Source organism: Rattus norvegicus, chromosome 10, assembly GCF_036323735.1.
Source record: "Rattus norvegicus strain BN/NHsdMcwi chromosome 10, GRCr8, whole genome shotgun sequence".
NCBI classification, from domain to species: domain Eukaryota; kingdom Metazoa; phylum Chordata; class Mammalia; order Rodentia; family Muridae; genus Rattus; species Rattus norvegicus.
This window is the reverse complement of record NC_086028.1, coordinates 100,487,371-100,510,446: the sequence shown is the minus strand read 5'-3', so window position 1 is coordinate 100,510,446 and position 23,076 is coordinate 100,487,371. Positions and strand designations below refer to the sequence as shown.

General features: G+C 44.0%; 1 pseudogene; it reads left to right on the top strand.

Annotated features, from left to right (window-relative positions):
* The first annotated feature begins 1,284 nt into the window (after positions 1–1,284).
* CD300c-ps1 (CD300c molecule, pseudogene 1) lies at positions 1,285–6,201 on the top strand (annotated as a pseudogene).
* The last annotated feature ends 16,875 nt before the right edge of the window (positions 6,202–23,076 follow it).

The following is a 23,076-nucleotide window of genomic DNA, read 5'->3' as shown; positions in this document are numbered from 1 at the left end:
GAGCAGGTGCCTCTGTAGTCAGGTGGGTCAGCAGGGTTCAGTACTCACTCTCATCCCTTCTTCCCCAACAAGAAAGAGAAGTGGACGGCCAGAACTGGGAAACTAAGGCATCTGAAAGGAGAGATATGAGGCCAATCTTCCATTCTTCCACATAACACCTACCAGAAATCATGTCCATGTCTAGACATGGGGCCAGGAGACACAGAAAAACAGAGCTGTCATGCACAGTGGCTCTCATCTACTTCTGGCACTGAAAGGAAGGGAGATTTCTGTGAGTTCAAGATTAGCTCTAGCTAAATAGTGCATTTCAGCACAGCTTGGTTGGAAGTGTGAGACATTTTTTCAAATCATCAGGACCAAAGATGTGTCTTAGTCGGCACACTGCCCGCCTAGCACATTGGAAGCCCTGGGCTCCATCTCGAGCACACCATGATTGGGCTGTGGTGACACACACCTATAATTTCTGGACTCAGGAAGTGGGGGCATGAGGTTCAGTTTCAGGACATCCTTAGCTAAATAGAGGCCAGCCTGGGCTAGAGATGCTGCTACAGACAAATAGCAAACCAAACAGAATAAGACGGCAACCTGATAGGAGAATAAAAAGCTGTGACCTACAGATCTGTCAATGACCGCACTGACAAGCCACCGAGATCCAGGCATAAGCCTGCGGGATTGAAAAACACACATAAGCGGGTCATTCCTGTTAAGAAAGAATGCCAATTCTGTAGCTTTATCCACCGAATATATACCCCAAGTTGACTAGGCAGAAAAATCTAGGAAGCACAGTGGGAAAACTCGGCTTAAGGCTACAGTAACAAAAGAATGAATATGTGCCCCAATTTTCCTGAGGAGAAATACAGCAAGACCAGCCTAAGTCCCAGGAACAAAGACAGAGAGCAAAAGACAGGAACGAATGGACCAGCGCCTAGGTGTATGTCCAGGTGTGTTCCTACCCGGTCAGGGCGTTCCTTCGTTAGGAACAAAAGGCTTCCACATGCATCAGCAGGGCTCAGAAGGGGTCAAACACTGCAGGGGACACACAAGGGTCTGACAAGGGGTGAAACACTGCAGGGGACCCAGGATTCACGTCATAGCATGAGCTTGACCAGCAGGGTGAACGCAGAGATAGTGCTGAAGACCCTGTAGACTCAGATACCCTGAAATCTGATTTTTGAAAGGAGGAGGTTTCTCTGTGATCACAAAGCTAGAGGAAGAGAAGGGCAGCTTTCTAAACCACTCAGGAAGTGGCTTCTCAGAGAGGGTGGACCACCTGACCGAAAAAGGAAATGTTCCCCCAGGCCTTCAGGCAGGAGGTTGAAGCCCTCAGGGACAGAGGGCATCCTCAAACCACAGCCATGGGAGTCTCTACTTGCTAGGTGTAGTAGGAACCACAGCCTCTGAGGACTGGAACATCTATAGAGCCCTCCATATACCTTTCATCTGGAGCCTCTCATGGGAGCAAGGAACCAGGAAGCTGAGGAGAAAAAGGAGAACTAGGCAAGAGGACATTCTACTGTGTAGAAGGAGACTGCTCCTTTGTCCCTCTAGGCTCTGGTGTGGGTGCAGGTGACAACTGAGCTGAAGAAATGATCCCCAGAGGAATAGGATTGTGGCTGCCTTCAGCTCTGCTCCTCTCTCGGGTCCCAGGTGAGCACGGGGCAGGTGTGTCAGGTCCATCGTTGAAAATGGAAGCTCCTGCTGTAAACCTGACAGGGCCTTGTGAGGTGAAAGGAGCAGCCACCACAAGCAGACTGACCTAGAGAAAAGGCAGGAGGGTGGGTTGGGGGATGGGGTGGGATGGGGCTGGAGGCAGTCAGCATCTGACTCAGCAGTGCTGCCAGGATTCTGTGCACCATATGGTCATGTCTACCACACGTGAGACAGAATCAGGACCCACAGAGAGGGTTACCTGTGACTGTCAGGGCCATAACCACATAATCTCTGTTTATCTTACAATCTCTCCATCCTGACTCCTGTTCTGACAAAGCCTCTCTCCTTTCTCACTGTTGCCTCAAGACCAGAGAGTTTTCTATGACCTGACTCAAGGGAGGCCTTCCTCCTCATCCAGCTATGAGGTTTGTGTCTTCCAGGCTGTGTCCCTCTGCGCGGCCCCAGCAGTGTGACACGCACTGTGGGAGAGTCCCTGGTCGTGTGGTGTCAGTATGAGGAGAAATACAAGATGAATGAAAAATACTGGTGCAGACGGTCACTTGTTCTACTTTGTGAAAATATTATCAAGACTGGAGTTTCAGAAGAAGCTAGGAATGGCCGAGTGTCCATCAGGGACCATCCAGACAGCCTCATCTTCACAGTGATCTTTCAGAAACTCACCCTGGAGGATACAGGGACCTACATGTGTGGGGTGGATACACCATTTACTGATGACTCCTTGGGGATTGATAAGTTCTTCAAGATTGAGTTGTCAGTGGTCCCAGGTAAGCCTCCTTCATGCCAGGGCAGCCTGAGTCCAGGGCTGTCATTCCCTCATGGAAGAAGGAATCCATGATGCTTAGCATGACGACTTGGGAGAGTTAGTGATCCAGGACAGGGAGTGTGTGTCCACACTTGCTTCTGTGAGAACATGTGTGGTATGTTTGACAGTGTGTGTGTATACCAGTACATGATTGTCTGTGCACACAGACACAGTGGCGAACCTGTGTTCTTAGATGGCATTTTACTATTTTATTTATTTGTTTGCTTGTTTGTGTATTTATCTGTCTATTTGTCTGTGAGTAAGCCTGGTCCATGCTGTGTGAGAGTCAAAGGAGAACTTCTGGGTGTTAGTTTTTTATTACCACCTTGTGGGTCAAACTCAAGTCATCAGGCTTGGCAAACAAGGACCTACTGAGTCCTCTCATCAGTCCCTGTTGGGGATTCTCTGTGTCCACTGTGGGACAGTTTCAGGTGTGAAACTTTCTAGAGACAGGCTCTGAATTGCCTGCTCTCTGTGATTTCCTGTCCTGGTAAGACACAAGTCCTCCTTCTCAGGTCTCATATGATCCTGTCCCCAATCTCCATATGGGAACAGAACCCCTGCACATCAACTCCCCTCTCTCAAGGTGCCTCTGACCTGCGACTGAGTGGATAGTTCCCTTCCATCGGGATTCTTGGGGTACCAGCTTCATCACTGATTCTGTGACTTCCGAGATACCACCAGAGACAGAAGGAGGAGCCTAGACAGTGTATAGGGCATCTCAGCGCCCTGAGGAACCCCCTCAACACCTCTAAGCTCCTCCATGTCCCCCTTTCCCAGCTACAATTTCCTGCTGGGAGAAACTCAGAGGATTCCTCCAAGGTTCCCCTTGCTGGATGGAAGACAGGCTTTCAGCTACTTTAGTCGCCAATATTCTCCATGTCTATAGTTCATTCTAAGATTATGGGGCTTTCCTTTATCATAGTACTGAATTAGACCATCTGTTAAGGGCAGGTGTGGTGACAGGGACTGAAGGAAGGGGTCAAATGCCCCTGATAATCCCAGTTTTTATCATCACATCTTCTTGTTCTTCCTGTTCCTGTTGTTCTTCATCTTTCTCCTTTTTTTCCTTCTTCTCCTTCTCCATCTTCATCATCATCATAGTTATTTGAGAGAGGATCTCAAGTAGACCAGGTTAACCACAATCTCACTCTGTTCTCAGGATTCATCTTGAATGCCTGCTCTCCTTGTCTCTGCCACTCCAGAACTAGGATTGCAAGCATACATCACCACACCCAGCTCCTGGTTCTCAATTTTTATTTCACCCTTATGTTTCCCTGCAACTTCGTCTGTGGATTCATGCTGAAGCCTGGGAATGAAAATCCCACTGAATTGCTAGCTCTCTGCAGTAGAGGCCACTCTGCCCAGGGCCCTACAATCACCTGCCTTTCTAGAACTTTCCATCTGTTCATTCCTCAGAGAACCCTGCCTAGTCGCCTTTCTGGATTACACTGGGAATGAGTGGGCCAGACAGACAAGGAGTCCCACTACCCTGTTTTTCCCCAGAAGGACGGCAGACATGGAGGCAAATGGTGTGGTTAAGGTTGGATGAGACATGGCACTCACCAAATATCCTGTCACTGACACTTATACTCTCCTCTGTAAGAAGACTGTCTCCATGTTTACAAGTGCAGGCCAGACACTGTGCACCCTGAAATGGGGTGGGAAGGGAATCCCTGACCAGGCATTGGTGTGGCCATGGGGCCGATAGGCTATAAGACAGCTGTTCACACGGCCCAGGGTGCTGTGTGAAGCAGAGTGACAGAGCTTCCTGTGGGTAGGAGACAGTGTGGAGGTCACTGGAATTGCCTTGTGTTCCCATCATTTGCTCTCTAATCACAGGTTCGAGCCCTGGGAGCAGTACAAAGATTCAGGAGCCCACCACATCCTCACCGGTTGACACTCAGCCCAGCGTGACCACAAATGACAATTCCTGCTCCCAGCCCACAGCCTCGGTGAGGAAACAATATCCCTGGAGCCTTTTTATTGGGGAGGAGGGGTCATACTGAGAGAGCAGAGGTAGAAGGGTTTGGATTTCCCTCTTGTATGCCTCTGCTGCATTCCCAAGCTCAGGCTAACCGGGAGGGTCTTGTGAGTACCAGTTGCTCATCTGAAAATAAGGACACAGAAGTGACACTAGGATACAGAACCACTTGTTGGCCAGAAATATTTAAAAACTTGCTAAACCTGTTATCCCCCAGTAGCCACAGCATCTGTGGGGCCAAATGGAGCTAACCCTAATTTATCCCTTGTTCGTATCTCTCCTGGCAGTTGTGAATTTCCTGGTAAAACCTGGGCTCTAGAATTCCAAAATGTGCTGGCCTCTCACGGCTACCTGCCATGGACTCTCCCCCACTCACCACAACCTAGGGAGATCCTGCCTAAACACACCCAGAGCCTGTAGAAATGGCTGTGCGGAGATGGTTCTGCCCCTCTGAGTACATCTGAGTTTAAGCCATATCACCTACAGGAAAAGTCAGGCATGGTGGCACATACTTGAAGGACCAGAGCTGTTGAGGTAGAGACAGAAGGATGCCTGAGACTCACTGGCTACACAGCCTACTTGGCAAGCTTCAGGCTAGTGAGAGATCCTGTCAGAAAACAAGACAGATGGGCCAGGTGTGGTGGCTCACACCTTTAATCCCAGCACTTGGGAGGCAGAGGCAGGTCAAGCTCTATGACTTTAGGACCAGCCTGCACTACACAGTGAATTCCATTCTAGCCTGGACTACATAGTGGGACCTATCTCAGGACCAACGCAGAGTAGTAGCTCTTGAGGAATGGCCGAGGTTGTCCTCTAACCACTACATTCATGCACATGTATGTACACCTCCATAAATTCACGTGAGCAAACACACACACATACACACACACACACACACACACACACACACACACACACACAATTATCTATGTAAAATAAATAAGCAGCGGGTGTGGAAGCATAGTGAGACCTATCTCAGGACCAACGCAGAGTAGTAGCTCTTGAGGAATGACCGAGGTTGTCCTCTAACCACTACATTCATGCACATGTATGTACACCTCCATAACTTCACGTGAGCAAACACACACACACATACACACACACACACACACACACACACACACACACACACACAATTATCTATGTAAAATAAATAAGCAGCGGATGTGGAAGCACAAGACACTCAGTACTTGGGAGGAGAAGACAGGTGTATGCCTGTGAGTTGAAGGCCAGCGTGGTTCAGGTAGGACTACATAGAATGAATGAATGAATGAATGAATGAATGACACCCAGGAGAAAGTGGAAGAAGTCCAGTTAGAAGAGATTTGGTGTGGGTTGGGGAGGAGGTGACTGCATGGGTAGAGGCCCTGAGGTCAGAGTCCCATGGGCTTGGTCTGGAGAGAGCAAGCCAGGCTACAGCAAGTTCATGGCTACTTCTTGGGCTATGGATTAATCACACTGGCCTATCAGGCAGTCCTGTCCTTGTCCCTGCATAGATCTCTGCGGACACAGACCTAGGGTGGACACAGGCACATAGCACAGGGCAGCAGCATCGCCTTCTGGGAAGGGAGCTCATTGTGACTTTGTCCCTTCCAGGTCTCTTCTAAGCAGCCCCTACTTCTGCATCCTGGTGTTTCTGGAGTTGCCCCTGTTCCTGTGCATGCTCTGTGCTGTCCTGTGGGTGAACAGGGCTCAGAGGTGCTCTGGGTGACACAGCATTGGGCCCTGTCATGAGAGCCAATGAAGTCTGTTCACATGGAGGCCCTGTCCCTGGATGCATCACCTCTGGTGGCCGAGGACAACCAGTAAACCTGTGTTCTTGAGAATGCTCTGAGACTCTTAGAAGATTCTCTGCACGTGTCAAACACATAAAAGAATGTGCCCAATAAATACCAGCTGGGGAATTGGCTCAGCAGGTAACAACACTGGCTGCTCTTCCAGAGGTCCTGAGTTCAATTCCAGTAACTACATGGTGGCTCACACCCACCTGCAGTAGGAACTGATGCCCTCTTCTGGTGTGCAGGTGCACATGCAGACAACACTCATATTAAATAAATTAATTAAAATTAATTAAATGGAATTATAACACAGTACCTTTACTTGTTCTTTGGTAAGTTCACACTTCTGTACAACATGACTCTATCCTGTCCACCTGTGTCCCCACTCTCCCATTCCCTCGGGCCTGTGTCCCCTGCTTCCCTTCATGTTCCATTTCTCTTTTTCATTTTGTATCTCACCGAGAACAGTTAGTGCCTCGTGACTGGATGCTAGCTGACCTTGCTGACTTGGTCTTGGGCATGTAACCATGGCTACAGTGACCTCAGGATCAGGAGACAATGCCACATTCAGAACACAGCATTTCAGGGCACTCTCCTCCCCTACCTCTGCCTGTGGAACTCTTTCCTCTCCCTCACGCCTTGTGGTGGGATGGCAGTGTCATACAGGGCTGAGCAATCGATTGTCACTTACACCACAGCAGAGGGAAGCATCGCCAACCAAGGCCAGGGCAGCACTCATTCAAGGGTAGAGACGTAGACACTTAGAGGACAATGTGACAGCTTGTCAAATAGATACATACACCTTCCATGAAAAATACCCAATGCACTGTGTCCTCCATATTCACTAATAGAATGCGGTCTATACTGATGACCTTACTGTCTGCTGTCACATCCCTGATTCCCAGCCACCTTGGTGACATCCTGAATCTAACACTTATATCTGCTTGGCTTAAGGCTTTGCCACATACATGCTCATGGGCTTGCCAAAGGTGTATTTTTTAGCTTCTCTGGTTCTGATTGTTATATAAACAAAGTTATACTTTTTTTGTTTTACATAGAATCTCACTATGGATGTCTAGTCCAGAATTCACTATATAGACCCGTTTGGCCTTGAACTAAGAAATTCAGCAGCACTGTCATACCAGGACCTATGTTAGATTTTTCCCCCAGTGTTCTAGACTAACCCCAAAGCCTGACTCATAGAACAAGCACTTTGCCACAGAGATGCACCCAACACTCCCCTCCTGTCTGTCTGTCTGTCTCTCTGTCTCTCGCTTTTCTCCACCCTTTCTTCTTCCTTTTTGTCATTAATAGGGTCTCCCTATACAACCTAGGCTAGTTTGCAACCCCCAATCCTGATTCTCTTGACTCTGCCTTCCTGGTTCTGGGATTACAGCCATGTGCTACCATGCCCAATCACCTGGTTCATTTCTAAGTCTTGTGGCTTTACCAGTTTACATTGTGTCTTCGAGGTTCCCACAGCTGATATGTGGATGTTCTAACACGCACCCTGTCCATGCTACACTCTTGGTGGCTATGTAAGCACCCTAGGACATCATTTTTCCCTTCTGTTGTTAAACACTTAAACCCTCTTTTCCTTTTCCCTTCTCTCTCCTTCCCTCCTCCTCCTCATCTTCTTCCTCTCTCTCCCTTCCTGCTGGTGTTATGAAATACGACACAAGCACACATCACCACATCACCAAGACCTGCTTTTATGTGAGTTCTGCTGATCCTCCTCTCTCTCTCTCTCTCTCTCTCTATATATATATATATATATATATTCATATATATATATATATTCATATATATATATATAGTCATAAGATATAGAGAATGAGATACACCTTTTGATGTATAGCTTTTAATTGCAATGTAGCAAATTAGTCAATATCCCTTTTGTGGCTTAGGTCTTTGACTCTGACTTATGAATTTTCATACAAGCACATGCTTGCAATCCCAGCACACATGACATAGAGGCAGGAGAATCTGGAGTTTCATCCTCAGCTACATAGTAAATTCTAGATCATCTTAGGCTACATACAATGGTGGAGAGATGGTTTGACAGTTACAAGCACTGGCTTCTCCTCCATGTTTGCACCCCATAGAAGCTCACAGTGGCCTCTAACTTCATTTCTAGGGGATCCAACTTCCTCTCTGGCCCTGTCTGAGCACTGCCAGGTACAGTAACATACATGGTAGCACAAACCCTCATGCAAATAAAAAGAAACAAAAATATTTTCAACAAAATAAACAACCTAAGAAGATGAAGAGGAGGGGGAGACTAATAATATCAGGAAGAAGAGAAGGTGACGCCCTAAAATTTAAATTGTTTTCCTGAATTGTAAACGTTTATGTTTAACTCCTTACATTCTATATTTTATGATTACTGAGTGTATATTGTGTGTGCGTGCATGCCACAGTCAGGGCAGACATTCGTCGAATCAGTTCCCTCCTTCCACAGTCATTTGAGGTTCGAACACTGAATGCTGGTCCCCAGGCTTGTGGAGCATCATCACCCACTGCGCCAGCGTGGTTCACACTGGTACACGGTGGTCTTCTAGCTGGACTGGTAGTCTTAAGTCTTAGTGTTTCGGCTCTCTTCTTACGTATCTGTTTGTCTTCCTCCACACTGGACAAGTCCTCTGCTGGTCCCATCTTGGGAAAGACAATCAAGTTCCTAAAAGGAAAGTGAAATTTGGGCTAGAGAGATGGCTCCACTGAGAGCAGCAACTGCTCTGTCAGAGACGCTGAGTTCACTTCTTAGCACCCAGCCTGGGTGTCTCATAACACAGCTCAAGGGATTAATGCTTCCTTCTAGTCTCTGTAAGTCCTGCACTTACAAGGTGCACAGACAGACAGACAAATAGACACACACACACACACAAACACACACACACAAACACACACACACAAACACACACACACACACACACACACAAACACACACACACACACACACACACACACACAACCACACAAAGTTTTATAAAAGGAAAGGTTTTCTGAAAAGCCCGTGTTGGGACTTTGAGTGCGAGCCCCTCTCTCAGGCAGGGATTCTGTTGCTGTGAAGAAACACCAACCACAACCAAAAGCAACTGGGGGAAGAAAAGGTTTATTCTGTTGTCTCTTCCATATCTCAGTCCAGCATCAAAGCAGTCAAAACAGAAGACACACAGGGGAGGAACCCCGAGGCAGGAGCTGATGCAGAGGCCATGGAGGGCGGCCACTTACTGTTCTGCACCTCATGGCTTGCTCAGCCTGCTTTCTTATAGAACCCAGGACCACCAGTCCTGACCTGAAACAGGAAGTCTGTCTCTATATGTAGTCCTGGTGACTTGCTGTCCTGGAACTCACAGAGATCCCCCTACCTCTGCCTCCCCACTGTGGGCATCAAATGTCTGTACCACTCTGCCTGCATGGAGCTGTTTCTCAGCTGAGGTTTCCTTCCCTCAGGTGACTCTAGCTCAGGCCAATTGGACATTAAACCCAGGCAGCACAGAGCCTCCAATGCACCGTTAGGATAACTTACTTATCTATGAGCATGGACTGTAAGCACAATGACTTGGGAACTTTGAAAATATCTTCTAAGGGTCGGTGGGATGGATCAACCTTGCGGTGAAAGCCTGGTCACCTGAGGTCAGTGCCCAGGACTTAGGGTGGAAGGAGAGAACCAACTCCCATAAGTTGTCCTCTGACTCCCATGTGCAGGCTGCACTGCACCCCACACTCACAAACACATCCCACACCACACACTCAATAAATAATATTTAAAACCAATAATAAAATGTTCTTTTATAAATGATTTCTTCTTTGAAACTTGTTCATGTGTTTGTTAAAGTTGATTTTGAATAAATTATACTTTTATTTTTACTTTTTAAAAACATTTGTTTTATTTTATTTGTATATGTCTCAGTGCGTATGCGAGTGTGTGTGTGTCACACATACACATGCAGGGGTGAGTTCAGTGCCCATGGCTAATGGAATAAAGTGACAGATCTCCCATAGCTAAAGTCACAGGGGATGCTAAGCCATTTCCTGTGGTTATTTGGAGGCAAACTGGGGTCCTCTGAGTTGTCTCTCCAGTCCCTGTCTTTTATTTTTAATTTCTATATGTGTGTCTGACTGTGTGTGTGTGTGTGACTGTGTGTGTGTGACTGTGTGTGTGACTGTGTGTTGGTATGTACATGTGAATGCATTTCTTCATGAAGGTCAGAGGTGACTCTTACCCATAAGCCACGTCTCCACCTCCTTATATTTATTTAACTACATATTTATTGCTTAAACCTCCATTTTATTTTTTTCTTTTAATGGTATGTGTGTGTGAGATCAGAGCTTCAGAAATCCCTAGATCTACAGGTGATTTCTGTGCTACCTCATGTGTGTGCTGGGACTAGAACTTGGGCCTTCTGGAAGAAGAAGCAAATGCTCTTAACCACTGAACCGTCCCTCCAGCCCCTTATTTTTACTTTAAATGGCGTCCTTAGACTGGAGCTGGGGCTCAATGGCAGCATGCCTGTCTACCATGCAGAGAACACTGGGTTTGATTCCAGTAACACACAAAAAGTAAAAGATTATCATTAAATGGTATTTTGGGGATGGAGGTGTGTGTGTGTGTGCGTGTGTCTGTGTGTGTGTGTGTGTGTGTGTGTGTGTGTGAGAGAGAGAGAGAGAGAGAGAGAGAGAGAGAGAGAGAGTTTGGTCATGTGCTATGTGTGTGTTTATGTGTGTGTGAGGTGGGTTTTGTGTGTGCATGTATGTGGTGTGTATGTGTATGGTGTGTGTTACATGTGTGGTATGTGTGGTGTGTGTATGTGTGTGGTATGTATGTATGTGTGTGTGTACATTTGTTTGCAGATGCACAGCCATTCCACACATTCAGAAGCCAGAGGAGGATGCCAGACTTAGCTTGACTGACAGAAGGATGGAGGATGTAGGCCCACATGTATCCACCTCCTTGTGTCTGTGGAGTGGGTTATGTGTGTGTGTGTGTGTGTGTGTGTGTGTGTATGTGTATATGTGGGTATATGTGAGTGTATGTGTGCATGTGTGCATGTGTGTGTATGTGTGTGCATGTGTGTATGTGCATGCATGTGTGTGTATGTATGCATGTATGTGTGTGCATGTATATATGTATATTTATGTGTGTGCATGTGTGTATGTGTATGTGCATGCATGTATTTGTACATGTGTGTGCATGTGCACATGTGCATGTATTTAACAACTTTTCTAAAATCTTAAATTTTTCATTTTTATATGTAAATATTTCAATCATAATAAAATTTGGTTTCTTTCCAATTCTTTCTTTATGTGGCATATTAGTGTTCTATGCTGTGAAAAAACACCATCCCAACAGAAAACAAAGATGGCTGGGGCCGCTGGAACTCCGAGGAGCCTGGGAGACCCATGAAGCAGCTGCAAAAACAGAGACTGCAGTACCCGCAATAGCTCTGGAATGACTAAGGGGAAAATAAAGGCAGGTCTTATGGGAAAGCGCCTTTTAAAAATGGGGTTGCGATATTGTGGAGAAAGATTGCGAGCTGAACAGAGAAAGACGAACCTGTACCCTTCGCTGCCATGTCTCAGAGAGTAGGCGCAGGCGCATGTGCAGGCACAAAGGCCATGCCCTCTGGGGAAGCTGGTGCTGTGGACAGGAAAAAGAAATCTGAAGCACCTTTGATTCTTTCTATTTACCTTTAATCAGTTTCTTATCACTATTTACATTTTTTAAGTCCTCTACTACTTTCTTAGACCCTCAAACACTTTCTTAGACCCTCACAACTTAAGTTTTTGTATCCTCAGACTTTACATAAACATCACACTTTTTCCCATCCAATTATTCACCAGGAGACACAGGTGATTGGTTACTGGGAGCAATCACTGTAAAGTGAGTTCCTTTAGACAAAGGAAATAGTAGAAAGTGGATTGTTTCATTAATCTTGTCTTCAAACCCATCAGGGACCTGAGAAGAATAATCTAAACAGCCTATGTATTAATTAGAATGGCAGGTACCTACCCATTACCTAGACAACCAACCCATTAGGCTCATGTGATGTTGGTAGCTTAGTTGAGGAAACAGGCCCCAGGAAAGCATCAGTTTTCAGAATAAGCTTTTCTGTGAATCAGGAACCTGATAAGCTTATCCTATCTTTGTCTAGGCAAAGTAAGGCATCAGTTTTCCAGTGTCCTGAATGTCCATAGTTTGTGCAGAGTCCTGACAGTCAGTGAGACATTAGGGACAGTTATTCCCAGTGGTTAGCATTTCCACAATACAGGTGAAGTCATTGCTGCCCCATCTATCTTCTGTGGGGACCTTGGGAGAGTCACTGTTAGGATTTGGAAATCTCTGTCAAGGTAAGTTTAAGCACATTAAATGATATATTCACCAGGTCTCTGAAGTCCCACCAGTGCCATCTGTCTATGTACAGTACAGTTGAATAGATAAACTTGGCTTGTTTCTAGTTATTCATCCAAGACTTGACCTTGAAGACACATACAAGAAGTTAAATAAAGCCAATCCTGTTAGGTTTGAGCCTTAAAACACAATTTTTCCATTGAAGCTCTTCTAATGTTAAAATAAAAATTTTAATCATAGGTGCAGTTCACAGAGAGACTGGTAATTTTGCTGATCCTACAATATTTCATCATTATATAGACCATTGTAGTTTTCTTTATGACTTGGTTTATCCCAATGGCTAAAGCTTAACAGAGTAGTTAGATTTAACTGTCAGTGAGGTACTGAGTGCATTTGGCAATCCTTGTTTAATACAGTGGTGAAGCTATGACTTTCTCAAAACAAAGATGGCTCCCAGTCATGTGGCTGCCCTTAATCAAGATGGTGGTGAAGTTATGACTCCGCCTTATTTCTCCATTAGTCAAGATGGTAACCAGCCATGTGTTGTATATATTGTCTCTCTCCCACCTCCTGTTGGCCCAGGTGTAGTTAAGTGGGTGCAACAAATGATTTAAAGGACCAAGGCTGTTCTGTCATTGCCACCATTACTGTCACCACTGCATAGACAGGGATGGAGATGGTGGGGATAGGTGACACCTGGAACCACTATGTGCCCAGTCACTCTTGAAGTGGGTGCAAAAGACTGGTTTCTTAAAAAAAGAAAGGAAAGAAAAAAAACAACTAAACACACGGAGTTCAGACTGAAGTCTATGCAAGATCTGAGACAAACACAATTTGGATAAAACCTGATGGTGTCTGGCAATCAAGGTTATTTAGACCCAACGATGTCCAGCCTTTCTTGGAACCCGAAGGCTCAACTGTGCAGCATTCTGCACATAAGCTGCACATAAGCCTGGAGTCATACAGTGTGTGTGTGTGTGTGTGTGTGTGTGTGTGTGTGTGTGTGTCTGTGTGTAGTGGGGTGAGAAGCCTCAGGTTTAACATTTTTTAATCTGAAGACTTCCCATGAAACAAAGACTTTTGCTCTGGAACAGACAGGCTTGCCCTGGACAGCTGGCTCTTGGCAGGGGATCCCAGGGGACTGCAGACCTGGAAGGAGCACACAGTGCTGCAAGGCTGCTGGGAGGTGGTTACCCATGGAGTCCTGACGACGCCTGAGAACTAGGTGTAGGTCTGCAAGATTTAAGAAGAAACACACATTCGGGTCATTCATCTTAAGAGAATGCTGTCCGGGCTTTACTGAGATCTCCTTATATACCAGAGGCAAAAGCCGTGGAAAAATAATAAAGCAGGTGAAAATCCCCAACCAGGAAAACAGGAAAAATATTCATCATGGAAAGTCCCAGACTCAAAACAGGACGTAAGCAACTTCTTTCCATAGTGGGCTGAAAGGCTCAGCAAGGGGGAAGGGAAACACCCCAAGGTAGGGCCCAACAATTCCCCCTCTTTTATTTTTTTAAGTAGCACCTGTCTTAGAAACAATCTGGGGTTCCAGCACTCTTACCTGTCTCTGAATACCCTGCCAGTCCTCAGGGCTTCTGTCTTAGATGAGTATGGTCCCAGAAGGTTGCCTGTCTTTGGCTAACTACTTGTCCTACAAACTGAGCCTAATTTGGGCCGATGGATTATTCCCGGCCAATGAAAACCAAACCTGTTTGGTTTCAGCCTGAGACTGGACCTGTTGGTATTTGAAACGGCACAGCAAAATAGCCCAAGGGCAGCTGCTAAAAGCAAGCAATCCCAGAACGATGGATTCTGACCATTCTTTAACGAGATATCCAGCATATTTAAGAGCTTCGAAGAGACTATCCCCAGGAAGAGGTGTTACTCGGGTTTCATTAATCTTTTGAATAGCAACTATCAACTGATTAGTATAATTTACAAAGTTATAATTCCATGGTCCCAAAGTAAATCTAATTGTTCATGTAGGAGACCAATTTGTTGGTTGAGATTAAGAATATGCAACTGGGCTGGGGATTTAGCTCAGTGATAGAGTGCTTGCCTAGGAAGCGCAAGGCCCTGGGTTCGGTCCCCAGCTCCGGGAAAAAGAGAGAGAGAGAGAGAGAGAGAGAGAGAGAGAGAGAGAGAGAGAGAGAGACTTTAGTTTGGGCTGGAAAGATGGCTCAGCAGTTAAGAGCACCCGACTACTCTTCCAGAGGTCCTGAGTTCAATTACCAGCAACCACATAGTGACTCACAACCATCTGTAAAAAAGAGATCCGATGCCCTCTTCTGGTGTATCTGAAGACAGCTACAGTGTACTTATATGTAATAAATAAATAAATCTTTAAAAAAAAAAAAAGAATGTCCAACTGGGGGCTGGAGAGATGACTCAGTGGTTAAGAGCACTGACTGCTCTTCCAGAGGTCCTGAGTTCAAATCCCAGCAACCACATGGTGGTTCACAACCATCTGTAATGCTCTTATTTTAAAAAATAAATAAATAAGAATGTCCAACTGAATCTGAGTATTAACACTATTCTGCACAGTCAATGCTGTGGTGACCTCTCCAAGACAACGTATCTGTAGTTCCAATGACAGCTGCCAATTGAGATATGGCCACACCTGCCACTGCAGCCGCAGTGGCTGAAATAACAATGGCAGCAAATGACTGCTGCAGTAATGCCAGAGTCTCTTTTATGCCTGTAGAGTACCACTGGGAATCATTCTTCATCCTCCAGAGGCATGGAGATCACACCAGGAACCCGAACAAACAATGCAAAATCTTCCTGTTCTCCGCAACTGATCAGTAGAGAGGACCTGGAATTGAGAATCTCCTCTCTTGACACTGCCTCAATCCCATTCCAAACTAAAAAAGAAAAGAGGTACCAACATGCATGGCACAGGCAGACTTCAGAAAAATTTTACTCTCCTTAATTGGGCTAAAATGTAGACCTATGTGCTGGTCTAGGAGGCAGATAACTATCATTTCTAACAAGACTAATGGGGTACAAAATATCTCTCAATCCTATAACACTAGCATTGGTAACATTAATACTAAAATCAGCTATGGAAACATTACTAAAAAGTAAACATGAATGAAAGAAGGAGGAGCCGTTTAATGAGGCTTTATTAAAAATCTTAACAAAACATAGACTATCCTTTAAGATGAAAAGTAAGGTTAAGAATTATTCGTTCTACCTTTATGCAAGCTGCTGCTTTACCTGTTGTGCAGTTTCTTGTAATAACAGCAGGCCATGCTGTGCTATGTATTCCTACTGGCATCAGAATCGGGGGATTCTTCACGAAGCTTAAAGAATGAGATTGTCTAATTGTTCCTACACAAGACCCAAAACCTGCCTGGTATATAAATCTATTGTGACTTTGCCTTCACTAAGGGGTCCAGGCAATCCAGTCTGAATTCTTAAATGGCTTATAAAGGAACAGTACACTTCTCTTAAATCAGTTGTATTAGCATAAATAGTTGTAAAATTCAAGGGTTAACAGTATCTAAAAAAGGAAAAATTTTAATTAATTGCAAACCATAAGCTATACATTGGCTATCAGTATATGGATTGAAAGCTTGATTTTTTTTAGCATTTTAAAAACAGCGGCCACAGCATGTAATTCAATAATCTGTGCTGAAGCAGGGGGAAAGTCAAGAGAATAAACATATGATCCAATTACATGTGTTGTCTTTTCATTAGATAACCAATTTAATTGCTGTTTGGAATAAGGTATGTTTCATCAGGTGTAGGGCACCCTCCAGTGGTGAACAACGGTACTGCGCATGTGCAGTTTTTGCGCCTGGTGTCAGTTGGCCGGTAATATGCTAATGAGGGGGCGGTACTATGCTAGTGAGGTGATTCATTCTCCGCCAATCCCTGGAGGACAAGTAGCAGGGGTGATAGTGGGGTGATAGTGGGGTGATAGTGGGGTGATTCATGCTTCACCAATCCCTGAAAGACAATTAGCATAGCCCCAGCCTGTTTGTGTATATAAGGCGAGCGCTTTTGCCGCTCGAGGTCCCCATATCAGCAAATGAGGTGGTCCTGCAATAAAGGCTGTTAAGAAGGATCCGACGGTGTTGCGTCTTCCTTGCTGGACAAGGTGGGCGCGACAACTGGTGGCCTTGTACGGGGACCCGAGGATATTCTCGTGGATCCAGAACTTTTCAGATTCAGGACGGCGACATCGGTAAAGTTCCCGGATAAGGGACGATAAAGTTCTCTGGAGGTAAGCAGAGACAATGAAAGAAAGTTCCCGGATAAGGGACGATAAGGTTCTCTGGAGGTAAGCAGAGATGATGAAAGCCTTGGTATAGAGGCGGAAAGGTTTGTAAACTACAGCAATGTTGTTTCCAATGGATCCTTTGTGGGTAAGTCTTGTAATTTTGTTTATTTTTTTCTTTGTGTGGGAAGCTGTTAGAGCCATTAGGACAGGTCAGAGGGTCCTTGCAGAGCAACAAGAAAGTATGTCCGAGGGAGAAAAGGTCTCGAAAGAAAAAAAAGAAAAGAAAAGGAGAAAAAAGGAACACAGTATTTTGGGAGAAAGATTTTGTCTTTGTGCTTTTAAAAAGTGTGATTAGGCTCTGGAAACCTCACAGAGTCATACTGATCAGATTTGATAGAGGTAGACTGCCTGAAAAATTTATTCAGGAGAACATGGAGAGTGCCTTTGATCCTAAAAGCCCCACCAATCTGGCTAAGGTTATATTTTGCTTTCCGATAAAGATTGTGGCACCTTAAAAGCAGCCTATGCAAAAGTAGTTAAGGTGCTTGAAAACAATCAATTGTTCATAGCACCTGAAAAGGTTCAAATGGGCCAAATAGGGGAATATTTAGGAACTAAAATCACTCCTCATAGTATTTCCCCTCAGAAAATAGAATTACGGAAAGATCATTTAAAAACATTAAATGACTTTCAAAAATTACTAGGAAGCATAAATTGGCGCAACAATCAGGTTCTTTTTCTAAAATACTTCCATAACTCAATCCTTTTTTTTTATTAACTTGAGTATTTCTTATATACATTTCAAGTGTTATTCCCTTTCCCGGTTTCCGGGCAAACATCCCCCTTCCCCCTCCCCTTCTTTATGGGTGTTCCCCTCCACATCCTCTCCCCATTGCCGCCCTCCCCCCAACAATCTAGTTCACTGGGGGTTCAGTCTTAGCAGGACCCAGGGCTTCCCCTTCAACTGGTGCTCTTACTAGGATATTCATTGCTACCTATGAGGTCAGAGTCCAGGGTCAGTCCATGTATAGTCTTTAGGTAGTGGCTTAGTCCCTGGAAGCTCTGGTTGCTTGGCATTGTTGTACATATGGGGTCTTGAGCCCCTTCAAGCTCTTCCAGTTCTTTCTCTGATTCCTTCAACGGGGGTCCTATTCTCAGTTCAGTGGTTTGCTGCTGGCATTCGCCTCTGTGTTTGCTGTATTCTGGCTGTGTCTCTCAGGAGCGATCTACATCCGGCTCCTGTCGGTCTGCACTTCTTTGCTTCATCCATCTTGTCTAATTGGGTGGCTGTATATGTATGGGCCACATGTGGGGCAGGCTCTGAATGGGTGTTCCTTCAGTCTCTGTTTTAATCTTTGCCTCTCTCTTCCCTGCCAAGGGTATTCTTGTTCCCCTTTTAAAGAAGGAGTGAAGCATTCACATTTTGATCATCCGTCTTGAGTTTCATTTGTTCTAGGCATCTAGGGTAATTCAAGCATTTGGGCTAATAGCTACTTATCAATGAGTGCATACCATGTATGTCTTTCTGTGATTGGGTTAGCTCACTCAGGATGATATTTTCCAGTTCCAACCATTTGCCTACGAATTTCATAAAGTCGTTGTTTTTGATAGCTGAGTAATATTCCATTGTGTAGATGTACCACATTTTCTGTATCCATTCCTCTGTTGAAGGGAATCTGGGTTCTTTCCAGCTCCTGGCTATTATAAATAAGGCTGCAATGAACATAGTGGAGCACGTGTCTTTTTTATATGTTGGGGCATCTTTTGGGTATATGCCCAAGAGAGGTGTAGCTGGATCCTCAGGCAGTTCAATGTCCAATTTTCTGAGGATCCTCCAGACTGATTTCCAGAATGGTTGTACCAGTCTGCAATCCCACCAACAATGGAGGAGTGTTCCTCTTTCTCTGCATCCTCGCCAGCATCTGCTGTCCCCTGAGTTTTTGATCTTAGCCATTCTCACTGGTGTGAGGTGAAATCTCAGGGGTGTTTTGATTTGCATTTCCCTTATGACTAAAGATGTTGAACATTTCTTTAGGTGTTTCTCAGCCATTCGGCATTCCTCAGCTGTGAATTCTTTGTTTAGTTCTGAACCCCATTTTTTAATAGGGATATTTGTCTCCCTGGGGTCTAACTTCTTGAGTTCTTTGTATATTTTGGATATAAGGCCTCTATCTGTTGTAGGATTGGTAAAGATCTTTTCCCAATCTGTTGGTTGCCGTTTTGTCCTAACCACAGTGTCCTTTGCCTTACAGAAGCTTTGCAGTTTTATGAGATCCCATTTCTCGATTCTTGATCTTAGAGCATAAGCCATTGGTGTTTTGTTCAGGAAATTTTTTCCAGTGCCCATGTGTTCCAGATGCTGCCCTAGTTTTTCTTCTTAGTTTGAGTGTATCTGGTTTGATGTGGAGGTCCTTGATCCACTTGGACTTAAGCTTTGTACAGGGTGATAAGCATGGATCGATCTGCATTCTTCTACATGTTGACCTCCAGTTGAACCAGCACCATTTGCTGAAAAGGCTATCGTTTTTCCATTTGATGGTTTTGGCTCCTTTGTCAAAAATCAAGTGACCATAGGTGTGTGGGTTCATTTCTGGGTCTTCAATTCTATTCCATTGGTCTATCTGTCTGTCTCTGTACCAATACCATGCAGTTTTTATCACTATTGCTCTGTAATACTGCTTGAGTTCAGGGATAGTGATTCCCCCTGAAGTCCTTTTATTGTTGAGGATAGTTTTAGCTATCCTGGGTTTTTTGTTGTTCCAGATGAATTTGCAAATTGTTCTGTCTAACTCTTTGAAGAATTGGATTGGTATTTTGATGGGGATTGCATTGAATTTGTAGATCGCTTTTGGTAAAATGGCCATTTTTACTATATTAATCCTGCCAATCCATGAGCATGGGAGATCTTTCCATCTTCTGAGGTCTTCTTCAATTTCTTTCTTCAGAGTCTTGAAGTTCTTATTGTACAAATCTTTTACTTACTTGGTTAAAGTCACACCGAGGTACTTTATATTATTTGGGTCTATTATGAAGGGTGTGGTTTCCCTAATTTCTTTCTCGGCTTGTTTCTCTTTTGTGTAGAGGAAGGCTACTGATTTATTTGAGTTAATTTTATACCCAGCCACTTTGCTGAAGTTGTTTATCAGCTTTAGTAGTTCTCTGGTGGAACTTTTGGGATCACTTAAATATACTATCATATCATCTGCAAATGGTGATATTTTGACTTCTTCTTTTCCAATCTGTATCCCCTTGACCTCCTTTTGTTGTCTGATTGCTCTGGCTAGAACTTCAAGAACTATATTGAATAAGTAGGGAAAGAGTGGGCAGCCTTGTCTAGTCCCTGATTTTAGTGGGATTGCTTCAAGTTTCTCTCCATTTAGTTTAATGTTAGCAACTGGTTTGCTGTATATGGCTTTTACTACGTTTAGGTATGGGCCTTGAATTCCTATTCTTTCCAGGACTTTTATCATGAAGGGGTGTTGAATTTTGTCAAATGCTTTCTCAGCATCTAATGAAATGATCATGTGGTTTTGTTCTTTCAGTTTGTTTATATAATGGATCACGTTGATGGTTTTCCGTATATTAAACCATCCCTGCATGCCTGGGATGAAGCCTACTTGATCATGGTGGATGATTGTTTTGATGTGCTCTTGGATTCGGTTTGCCAGAATTTTATTGAGTATTTTTGCGTCGATATTCATAAGGGAAATTGGTCTGAAGTTCTCTTTCTTTGTTGGGTCTTTGTGTGGTTTAGGTATAAGAGTAATTGTGCCCGCAATCTTAAGGAAAAATGGCTCTGTACCGCCTGTCCCAGGAAGAGCAAATTATGCCTTTGTTTCAAAATGTGGTGTAAAATCATCTTGCGACTCTACCTTTGTTTCGAAAGGTTGTATGACCACCACCTATGACAACACTTGTTGTGTTGCCATGTCTGCCTTGTTTTGCCCACCTTGCAAGCATGCCTTTGTTTCAGGAGAAACCAGCTTGTTGGGCTTCTCCTCTGCCCCTATAACCCCGCCTCTTTTTTTCCCACCAAACCTTTCATTTGGAAATCTCTGACCAATGGCTGAGATATAAAAGCCTTCTCTTCCTCACATCCAAAGCAGACCTCAAAGCCCCCACCTAGGTGGGAGGCAGCCCATAGACAGGAATTTTTAAAAACCTGGCTTTAATTAATTTGGTGATTTGGGTTGGTGGTCTTTCTCCTCCCATCTCTGGGATTAACATTGAGACTATGAATTAATGCTTATATAACTAATGAATGACTGTGCGGGTTGAGCGAATTGGTACAAGCCTTTAATTCCAGAACTCAGGAGCCAGAGGCAGAGGCAGAAACAGAGATCTACAACTTCAAGGGAAGCCTGGTCTACATAAGAAGTTTCGGACCGGGTTGGGGATTTAGCTCAGTGGTAGAGCGCTTGCCTAGTTCGGTCCCCAGCTCCAAAAAAAAAGAAAAGAAAAAAGAAAAAAAAAGAAGTTTCAGACCAGCTGGATCTGAAAAATGATACCCTGCCTCAATAAATAAATAAATAAATAAATAAATAAATAAATAAATAAATAAATATACATAAATAAACAAACACAGCCATGGAAACCAAATTCTAAAGTAAATGACAAAGGAAACCCCACAAAATTAAAGATTTAAAAATAAACAACAAAATGTGTGTTCAAAAAAAAAAAAAGAGTAATTGTGGCTTCAGAGAAGGAATTCGGTAGTGCTCCATCTGTTTCAATTTTGTGGAATAGTTTGGATAGTATTGGTATGAGGTCTTCTATGAAGGTCTGATAGAATCCTGCACTAAACCCGTCTGCACCTGGGCTCTTTTTGGTTGGGAGACCTTTAATGACTGCTTCTATTTCCTTAGGAGTTATGGGGTTGTTTAACTGGTTTATCTGTTCCTGATCTAACTTCGGTACCTGGTATCTGTCTAGGAAATTGTCCATTTCCTGCAGATTTTCAAGTTTTGTTGAATATAGGCTTTTATAGTAAGATCTGATGATTTTTTTAATTTCCTCTGAATCTGTAGTTATGTCTCCCTTTTCATTTCTGATTTTGTTAATTTGGACACACTCTCTGTGTCCTCTCATTAGTCTGGCTAAGGGTTTATCTATCTTGTTGATTTTCTCAAAGAACCAACTTTTGGTTCTGTTGATCCTTTCTATGGTCCTTTTTGTTTCTACTTGGTTGATTTCAGCTCTGAGTTTGATTATTTCCTGCCTTCTACTCCTCCTGGGTCTATTTGCTTCTTTTTGTTCTAGAGCTTTTAGGTGTGCTATCAAGCTGATGACATATGCTCTCTCCTGTTTCTTTCTGCAGGCACTCAGCGTTATGAGTTTTCCTCTTAGCACAGCTTTCATTGTGTCCCATAAGTTTGGGTATGTTGTACCTTCATTTTCATTAAATTCTAAAAAGTCTTTAATTTCTTTCTTTATTTCTTCCTTGACCAGGTTATCATTGAGTAGAGCATTGTTCAATTTCCACGTATATGTGGGCATTCTTCCCTTATTGTTATTGAAGACCAGCTTTAGGCCATGGTGGTCCGATAGCACACATGCGATTATTTCTATCTTTCTGTACCTGTTGAGGCCCGTTTTTTGACCAATTATATGGTCAATTTTGGAGAAAGTACCATGAGGAGCTGAGAAGAAGGTATATCCTTTTGCTTTAGGATAGAATGTTCTATAAATATCTGTTAAGTCCATTTGGCTCATGACTTCTCTTAGTCTGTCTACGTCTCTGTTTAATTTCTGTTTCCATGATCTGTCCATTGATGAGAGTGGGGTGTTGAAATCTCCTACTATTATTGTGTGAGGTGCAATGTGTGTTTTGAGCTTTAGTAAGGTTTCTTTTATATATGTAGGTGCCCTTGTATTTGGGGCATAGATATTTAGGATTGAGAGTTCATCTTGGTGGATTTTTCCTTTGATGAATATGAAGTGTCCTTCCTTATCTTTTTTGATGAATTTTAGTTGAAAATTGATTTTATTTGATATTAGAATGGCTACTCCAGCTTGCTTCTTCTGACCATTTGCTTGGAAAGTTGTTTTCCAGCCTTTCACTCTGAGGTAGTGTCTGTCTTTGTCTCTGAGGTGTGTTTCCTGTAGGCAGCAGAATTCAGGGTCCTCGTTGCGTATCCAGTTTGTTAATCTATGTCTTTTCATTGGGGAGTTGAGGCCATTGATGTTGAGAGATATTAAGGAATAGTGATTATTGCTTCCTGTTATATTCATATTTGGATATGAGGTTATGTTTGTGTG